The sequence below is a fragment of the Mastomys coucha genome, unplaced genomic scaffold, assembly GCF_008632895.1.
Source record: "Mastomys coucha isolate ucsf_1 unplaced genomic scaffold, UCSF_Mcou_1 pScaffold14, whole genome shotgun sequence".
NCBI classification, from domain to species: domain Eukaryota; kingdom Metazoa; phylum Chordata; class Mammalia; order Rodentia; family Muridae; genus Mastomys; species Mastomys coucha.
Window position 1 is genome coordinate 20022931 of NW_022196896.1, and position 10486 is coordinate 20033416.

Below are 10486 nucleotides of genomic sequence, written 5' to 3' on the forward strand. Positions count from 1 at the left end.
AATTCGCATATAAATAAAGAAATAAAAAAGAAAAAAAAAAAAGAAATATCCACTGTAGTTTACAAGTGAGGGAAGAGTCTCTGGTTGATTGAAGAAATGCATAGGAGGGAGAAAGTATAAGGACTGAATATTTATTTTCAAGTTATATGTGTGGAAAGTATATATTTACGATCAGATTATAGAACAGATTTTCAAATAAATTAAGGAAATGCATAAGAAATAATAATTGTTTTCAACTTTTGAAGTAAGCATTGCAATTTTACTTATTGTGATGCTGTATTTGGCTGCAATCTTACAACAAATTCCAGGTCTGTTTATATCTGTTACTTTCAACCTACTACTTTACTTAAGACTAATTCTTCAGTTGTTTTTCTATCCATATGATCAAATAGAGGACAAGAAAGTCAAGGTCCATATCCCCAACCAAAAATACAAACAATCTAAGCTGGTTGAGCCATAAGAAGTTGAAGGGGACTCTGTAGATATCCAAAGAGGTAAAAAATAAAGCTTAGTTCATATTGACTTCTTCAATCTAGATTGAATTTGGAAAATATATTTAAAACACAATACAGTTTGGGAAAAAGCTTCTTGGCAACAATCATTCCAATTCCAAGCTCATGATAAAGCTTAAAGTGTGACTACTTAGAAAATCCTTTATATAGCACACAGGTGACCACAAGGACCAAAGCTATAGCTAAAAGGCTTAGAATTTAGTGTAGCTCCTCATCAATAGCATTCAGGCAATAAAATAAATGTGATATCTCCACTAAGAATGAATTTTAACTTGGAGGTAAGAATAAATATATAGGGAGGAAGAGTAGGATAAACATTCTGAGTTGTTTGGGTGAGGTCTGCATCTATAGCAAAAGGTGAGGGAGGTGTGCCTCCACCGAGAGCCAAATGGTTACCCTCTTGTTAACAATATCCATTTCCATCATTCTGGGCAGAAAACAGGGAAGTCCTCCTTTGAGGAGAAGTCCCTGTGTATTTAACACGCATGGTTCCTTGTTGCTCTGTGAGATCAAGGTCCTTTTTGCCTCCAACAGATTATGAGCTAGTACACTGGGTTCCTCTGCAGGCCCGTTTGATTCCCTGTCATGGTTTCTCTTGATGATGGGCTATAGCTATATACTGAAAAAATTCTTCCTTCCAAAGTTGGATTTTTCAGTGTTATTTTGAAATCCTATGAACAATAGATCATATATTGATGCCTAAGAATATGGGTTGTTGCTGTGATGGACATGACAATGTTGGTTTTGGTGAGCATTATGGAAGAACTTGATGTCTTTGGGTTGGAAAATTTTTTAAGTGCTTAGAATCTAATGGGCTATTCTGTGGGATCTAGAAGAAATGAAAATAATGAAAAAATGTTCCTTACAAATGCTATCACATGCCAGCAAGTGCTGGATGACAGGAGCCTGATATTGCTGTCTCCTGAGAGGCTCTGACAGTACCTGACTAATACAGATGTAGTCTCACAGCCATCTATTGGACTGAGTACAAGGTCTTCAAAGAAGGAGCTAGAGAAAGGAATGAAGGAGCTGAAGGGCTTGCAGCTTTTTAGGACGAACAACAATATGAACTACTTAGTACCCTCAGAGTTCCCAGGGACTAAGCCACCAACCAAAGAGTACACATGGTAGGACTAATGGCTCCAGCAGCGTATGTATAGCAGAGGATGGCCAAGTTGGTCATAAATGGGAAGAGAGGCCCTTGGCCCTGTGAAGGTTCTATCCCCCAGTGTAGGGAAATGCCAGGGCCAGGGAGCAGGAGAAGGTGGGGTGGTGATCAGGGGTAGAGAGGAGAGAACAGGGGTTTGTTTTGTTTTTTGTTTTTATTTTCTTTTATTTTTCTTTTATTTTTCTTTTTTTGGAGAGGAACCTGGAGAAGGAGATATTGTTTGACATGTAAATAAAGAAAACATCTAACTAAAAATAATAAATGCCATCATAGGCCTTTGTTGATATTTTAAATAAATAACTGTAATTTCTGGTTCTGGAGCTGAAGAACTAGCTATAAATGCCAGATACTAGTACCAATGATATGAAATGTTTACTTTGTTGATACACTTGATGCTGCTTATCTGGCACTGAAAAATCAGTGTGATAAGTAATGAGTACCAACAAGATGAAATATCCTTCAAGTAGTTCTTCAGGGCCAGCACACTGATATTGTGTTCTATGTACTACAAGGCTGCATTTGAAGTTGGCTGCAGTACTTGGCAAATAATGTATAAGTATCTCTCATGTACTCTTAATTTTATTATTATTATTATGAGTTATTTTCTTTATTTACATGTCAAATGATATCTCCATTCCTTGTTTCCCTACATTAAAAAAAAACTGTTCCCTCCCATCTCTCCCTGCTCACCAACCCACCCTTTCCTGGCCCTGGCATTCCCCTACACTGCGGCATACGACCCTAACAGGACCAAGGGCCTCTCCTTCTATTGATGACTGAATAGCCCATCTTCTGCCATACATATGCTGCTGGAGCTATGAGTCCCACCATGTGTACCCTTTGGTTGGTGGTTTAGACCCTGGGAGCTCTGAGCGTATGAGTTAGTTCATATTGTTGTTCATCCTAAGGGGCTGCAAACCCTTTAGCTCCTTGGGTCCTTTCTCTAGCTCGTTCACTGGGGACCCTGTGCTCAGTCCAATGGATGGCTGTGAGCCTCTACTTCTGTATTAGTCAGTACTGTCAGAGCCTTTCAGGAGACAGCTATATCAGGCTCCTGTCAGCCAGCACTTGTCAGCTTCCACAATAGTGTCTGGACTTGATAATTGAATATGGAAAGGATTCCTAGGTGGAGTAGTCTGTGTATTGTCCTTTCTTTAGTATCTGCTCAATAATTAGTCTCTGCAACTCCTTCCATGGGTATTTTGTTCCCCTTTTAAGAAGGAACAAAGCATCCACACTTTGGTCTTCCTTCTTCTTGAGTTTCTTGTGGTTTGTGGATTTTAGTTTAGGTATTTTAATCTTCTGGGCAAGTATTCACTTATCAGAGAGTACATACCATGTGTGCTCTTTTGTGAATGACTTGCCTCACTCAGGATGATATTCTCCAGATCCATCCATTTCCCTAAGAATTTCATAAATTTGTTGTTTTTAATAGCTGAGTAGTACTCCCTTATGTAGATGTACCAAATTTTCTGTATCCATTCCTCTGTTGAGGAACATCTGGGTTGTTTCCAGTTTCTGATTATAATAAATAAGGCTGTTAAGAACGGGGTGGAGCATTTGTCCATATTACATGTTGGAGCATCTTCTGTATATATGCCCAGGAGTGGTAACTCAAGCCAATCAGTGCCCTTTCTCTACACAAAGGATAAACAGGCTAAGAAAGAAATTAGGAAAAGAACACCCTTCACAATAGTCAAAAATACTATAAAATACCTTGGTGTGACAAGTAAAAGATCTGTATGACAAGAACTTCAAGTCTATGAAGAAGGAAATCGAAGAAGATCTCAGAAGATGGAAAGATCTCCCATGCTCATGGATTGTCAAAATTAATATAGGAAAAATAGCCATCTTGTCAAAAGCAATCTACAGATTCAATGCAATCCCCATCAAAATTCCAACTCAATTCTTCACAGAATTAGAAAGACCAAATTCATCCGGAATAACAAAAAACATAGGATAGAGAAAACTATTCTCAAGAATAAAAGAACCTCTGGTGGAATCACCATCCCTAACCTTAAGTTGTACTATAGAACAATTGTGATAAAAACAGCATGGTATTGGTATTGATATTGGTACATTGACAGGAAGGTGGATCAATGGAATAGAATTAAAGACCCAGAAATGAACCCACACACCTATGGTCACTTGATCTTTGACAAAGGAGCTAAAACCATCCAGTGGAAAAAGACAGCATTTTCAACAAATGATATTGGCTCAACTGGTGGTCATCATGTAGACAAAAGGAAATCGATCCATTTTATCTCCTTGAACAAAGCTCAAGTCAAAGTGAATCAAGGACCTCCACAGAAAACCAGATACACTGAAACTAATAGAAAAGATAGTAGGGAAGAGCCTTGAGCATATGGGCACTGGGGGAAATTTCCTGAATAGAACACCAATAGCTTATTCTCTAAGATCAAGAATTGACATTTGAGACCTCATAAAATCAAAAAGCTTTTGTAAGGCAAAGTATACTGTCAATAAGACAAAATGGCAATGAACAGATTGGGAAAAGATCTTTACCAATCCTATATCCAATAGAGGGCTAATATTTAATATATAAAAAGAACTCAAAAAGTTAGACTCCAGAGAATCAAATAACCCTATTAAAAATGGGGTACAGAGCGAAACAAAGGATTCTCAACTGAGAAATACCAAATGGCTGAGAAGCAACTAAGGCAATGTTCAATATCCTTAGTCATCAGGGAAATGCAAATCAAAACAACCATGAGATTCCACCTCAGACCATTCAGAATAACTAAGCTTAAAAACTCAGGTGACAGCAAATACTGGAGAAGCTATGGAGAGAGAGGAACACTCCTTCATTGCTGGTGGGATTGTAAGCTGGTACAACCACTCTGGAAATAAGTTTGACATTGCTCCTGGTTTTGAAGACCTGGTTTTGAACAGACAGAAGTTGAAGCTTGCTACTATTTACGATGTATGTGGGGATAAACATTATGTCATTAAGTTTGCATTGTAAATACTTTCATTCACTAAAGTTTCTTTTGGGATTCATCAATATTGGCTTTCTAAATATGGATATGTGTCAGGTAAATAAATTCTTTCCATATTCAATCATCAAACCCAGACACTGTTGTGGATGCCAGCAAGTGCTGGCTGACAGGAGCCCAATATAGCTGTCTCCTGAGAGGCTCTGACAGTGCCCAACTAATACAGATGTAGAGACTCACAACCATCCATTGGACTGAGCAGAGGGTCTCCAGTGAAGGAGCTAGAGAAAAGACCCAAGGACCTGAAGGGGTTAGCAGCCCCTTAAGATGAACAACAATATGAATTAACTAATACCCTCAGAGCTCCCAGGGAAGAAACTGTTAACCAAAGAGTATTATATGGTGGGACTCATGGCTCCAACATCATGTGTTTAGCAGAGGATGGGCTAGTCGGTCATCAATGAGAGGAGAGGCCCTTAGTCCTGTGAAGGTTTATGCCCCAGTGTAGTGGAATGTCAGGGTCATGATGTGGGAGAGGGTGGGTTGGTGAGTAGGGAGAGTATGGAGGAAACAGAGTTTGTTTTTTGTTTTTGTTTTTGATATTTTTTTGGAGGGGTAACCAGGAGAGGCGATATCACTTGAAATCTAAATAAAGAAAATGGTCTAATAAAAAATCTAAAAGAAGAAAATATTAGTCAATTCCATTAAAATATGACTCACTGTATTCTCTTCCTTTCTTAACATACATACCATGTGTGTTTTTCTTCTGATAACAATATCATTAAAGGCTATAATAACTTTTTCCTTATCCCCTGAAATTTATACATTTGTCATAATCCTCATTCATTTATTTATATGTAAAATTCATTGGAGCAAAAAACTCTTGAGTGGTGGCTGATTGCTTTCTGAATAAACACTGTGTAGGTTATATATGGCTCCTTAGGTTCTTAATGTACTCCAGTCTAATATTAACTATCTAGGAAATAAAGGAAATTTATCAGCACAGATTACATTTTAATTAAAACTATCCCAAAATAGGTCACATATGAAATTTCCTCACTGAGAAATGATCCAAAAGAACACTAAAACTAGGATAATTATGAAGATAATTGTACCAATCTCATATATAGTATTCACATTTCAATTCATCATGGAGGCTATTCATTTTAGTTAACTGACTGTACATACCCATGATTCTCTAATTTTTTCTCTTTCCATCTCTACACAGAATTTAAAACCTGAATATTTACCTTCTATTATACATAAAATTGGATGAATAGTAATAATGATCTGAGTCAATATGAAAATTTCTATTGCTAAAATATGTTGTTTTTCTGTAAGGCAAAGGACATAGTCAATAGAACAAATCAGCAAACTACAGACTGTGAAAATATCTTCACAAACCTCACATCTGATAGAGGGCTAATATCCAAAATATATAAAGAACTCAAAAAGCTAACTGTGAAATATAAAAGAAACAACCAAACAACCCTATCAAAACTGGAATATAAAACTAAACAGAGAATTCATAGCAGAGGAATCTCAAATGTCTGAGAAGCACTTAAAGAAATATTCAAAGTCCTTAGTGATCAGGGAAATGCAAATCAGAACAAACCTGAGATTCTACCTTTCACAATTCAAAATGGTTAAGATCAAAATCTCAGGCAATAGCAAATGCTGGCAAGGATGTGGAGAAAGAGGAATACTCCTCCATTGCTGGTGGGATTACAAACTGGTACAACTCTGGAAATCAATCTGAAGGTTCTTCAGAAAATTGAAAATAGATCTCCTAGAAGATCCAGCTATACCAGTCTTGGGCATATACCCAAAAAGTGTCCCACCATGCCAAAGGGGTACATGTTCCACTATGTTCATTGCAGCCTTATTTGGGATGGCTAGAAGTTGGAAAGAACCCAGATGTCCCACAACAGAAAAATGGATACAGAAAATATGGTTCACTTACACAAGGGAATACTACTCAGCTAATAAGAATGAGGGCATCATGAGTTTTGCAGGCAAATAGATGGAAGTAGAAAATGTCATCTTGAGTAAGGTAATCAAGACTCATAATGACATGCATGATATATACTCACTAATAAGTATATATTAGCCGAAAAATACAGAATACACAGAACTCACGAAGGTTAACAAGCCAAAGGGTCCAAGTGAAGATGCCTCAATCCCACTTGGGAGAGAGAATAAAGTAGTGGGGGGGGCACAGAGGAAGGGAGGGACCTGGATGAGGCAAGGAACAAGGATGAGAAAGGGGGAACATGATCAGGTATTGCTGGGTGAGAAAAAGTACTGAAGCCCTGAGGGCCAGCAGAAAGAATGGAAACAGGCAACCTCAGGAGGTAGAAGGGGAGGAACCCTCCAGAATGCACCAGAGACCTGGGAGGTGAGAGACTCTTAGGATTCAAAAGGAGGGACCTTAAATGAAATACCCTTCAGTGGGGAGAGGGAGTTTGTATAGTCTACCTCCAGTAGAAAGAGAGGGCATCAAGTGTAGGAATGGGCTTGCCATCCCACAACCAAAAATTCTGAGCCAGAATTCTTCCTGTCTAAAAGAACTGCAGGGATAAAAATTGTAGAGAACAGACTTAGGGAAAGGAGAACCAGTAACAAGTCCAAATTGGGATCCAGTTTAAAGGGAGGCTCTACAGCCTGACACTGTTACTGATGCTATGGTGAGCTTACATATAGGATCCTAGCATGAATACCCTCTGAGAGGACTGCCTGGTCTGGCCTCAGTGAGAGAAGAAGCACCTAACCCTGGAGAGACTTGAGGCCCCGGGAGTGGGGCGGTCTGGTCGAGTGGGGTTACAAGAGTGGGAAAATCCTCTTGGAAACAGTGGAAGAGGTATGGGATAAGGAACACTTGGAGGACAGACCAAGAGTGGGACTGGGCTATACAAAAAAACTAAATATAAGAAGGAGATGGGGAAGAAGGAGAAGGATGAGGAGGAGGAGAAAGAGGAGGAGGAGGGGAGGAGGAGGAGAAAGAGGAGGAGGAGAAGGAGGAGAAGGAGGAGGAGGAGGAGGAGGAGAAGGAGGATGAGGAGGAGGAAGAGAAGAGGAAGAGGAAGGAGAAGAAGAAGAGGAAGAAGAACAGGAAGAAGAGGAAGAAGAAGAAGAAGAAGAAGAAGAAGAAGAAGAAGAAGAAGAAGAAGAAGAAGAAGAAGAAGAAGAAGAAGAAGAAGAAGAAGAGGATGTCATAATGAAAAATGTTTCTTTTCATGAAGTAATAACAATATTGTTTAATGCCTACTACTACATCCAGTAAATGTTGATATCTCTGGAAGCACAAAGCACTCCGAGTTGATATCCTCTATATACATTGATGAATTTGAAAGTTATGAGTATCATAATTTTTTCTTCTTTCTTTAAATCATGTTATACTCATCAAAAGATGATTAACCATACCAAATAAATTAATTTATTTGAACTAATTAACAATGATAAGCAAAAATAATATACTTATGTTTAATATACAATATCTAACTCTCAATCAGTTCCTACTCAGTTTTAAACGCACCCAAATGTTTTTCTGTGAAATTTTCCTCAACTACCTTAAATCATAACAGTTCTTTCTGTGTTTCTTTCTTTGTTCCTTTCTTTGTTTCTTTTCTTTTTTCTTTCTTTTCTTTCTTTCATTCTTTCTTTCTCTGGCTTTTGGAGATTCCCCTGTAGAGACACATAAACATCATCTCAAACATCACTTGTGTTTTTCAGCACTACACCTAGAGTAAGTAAATGGACCAAATAATCATCTGTACTTTATTAAACATAGAGATGCTTCTGAGGAAGCAAGCAATTCAATTTTAAAGCTAGGAAAATGCAACATGGATTGTTTCATTCCTAATTAGGGCTTTTAACATATGTATGATATTTAATAATGATTATTCCTCTAGCAATAAAATTGCATTCTTCATTGATAACTCTGAGCATCAAGTCGAATTTTCTAGGCATTTATGAGGCAAAAAGAAATACAATTCTCATGGCTTAGGCTTATTTTTTAATTCAGAGATATCATTTTTTTTAAGCAGAAACATTTTTCTCTTTTTAATTGGATATTTTATTTATTTAAATATCAAAAGTTATCACCTTTCCAAGTTTCCCCTATCTCATCCCACCTTACCCTTCTTCTATGAGGTGCTCCCCCACCCACCTATCCACTCCTGCCTCACTGCCCTAGCATTCCTTTACAATGGGGCTTCAAGCCTTCACAGGACCAAGGGCTTCCCTGACATTGATGTCAGATAAGGCCCCTTCATCTCCTTGCATCCTTCCCCTAACTCCTCCACTGGGTTCCTGTGCTCAGTCTGATGGTTGGCTCCAAGCATGCTCATCTATATTGGCCAGGATATGGCAAAGCCTCTCAGGAGATGGCTATATTAGGCTACTGTCAGCAAGCACTTCTTGGCGTCAGTTTTGTGTCTGGGTTTCATGTCTACATGTGGGATGGATCCCGAGGTGGGGCAGTCTCTGAATGGTCTTTCCTTTAGTTTCTGTTCCACTCTTTGTGCCTGTATTTCTTTTAGACAGGAGCAATTCTAGGTTAAAATTTTAGAGATTGGTAGGTGGTTCCATCCCTCAACTGGGGGGCCATGCCTAACCTCTGGCGAACATCTAGACAGGTTCTTCCTCCCCTCTGTAGGGTATTTCAGCTAATGTTATTCCTGTGGGGTCCTGGGAGGCTCTTGCTTTCCTGGCATCTGGGACTTTCTGGTAGCTACCCCCAGCTCCCTATACCCCATTGCTACATACCTATGTTCAAATTCCTGATTTTCTGTACATCTCCTGCAACTTCTCCCATACCAGATTTTTTTCCCTCTTTTTCCCCTACCCCTCTTCTCTTCCTCCCAAGTCTCTCCCACTCTCTACTTCCCTTGATTATTGTGTTACCCCTTCTAAGTAGGACTGAAGCATTCACTCTTTGGTCTTCCTTTCTCTTGTGCTTCTTGTGGTCCATGAGTTGTGTCTTGGGTATTCCATGCTCTTTGTCTAATATCCACTTATCAGTGAGTGGATACCATGTGATCTTTTGTGACTGAGTTACCTCACTCAGGATATTTTCAAGTTTCATTCATTTGCCTGTGAATTTTATTAATCTATTGTTTTTAATAGTTGAGTAGTAGTCCATTGTGTAAATGTATAACATTTTCTGTATCCATTCCTCTGCTGAGGGACACCTGGGTTGTTTCTAACTTCTGATTATTTTAAATATGGCTGCGATGAATATAGTGGAGCATGTGTCCTTATTACATGTTGGAGCATCTTCTGGGTGTATGCCAAGGAGTTGTATAGCTGGGTCCTCAGGTAGTAATATGTCCAATTTTCTGAGGTACTGCCAGATTGATTTCCAGAGTGGTTGTAACTCTTTGCAATCCCATCAGCAATGGAGGAGTGTTCCTCTTTCTCCACATCATTGCCTGTATCTGCTGTCACCTGAGTTTTTGATCTTATCCATTCTGACTTGTATAAGGTGGAATCTGAGTTATTTTGATTTGCATTTCCCTGATGACTAAGGATGCTGAACATTTCTTTAAGTGCTTCTCAACTATTCGAGTTTCCTCAGTTGAGAATTCTCTTTTTAGCTCTGTTCCCCATTTTTAATTTTATTTGCTTCTCTAGAGTCTAATTCCTTGAGTTCTTTGTATATATTTGATATAGCACTTTATCAGATATTGATTTGTAAAGATCTTTTCCCAATCTGTCAGTTGCCATTTTGTCCTGTTGACAGTGGCCTTTGAGGTGGCCATTGAAGATTCAATGCAATGTCTATCAAAATTCCAACTCAACTCTTCATAAATTTAGAAAGACCAATTCTCAAATTTCATTTAGAATAA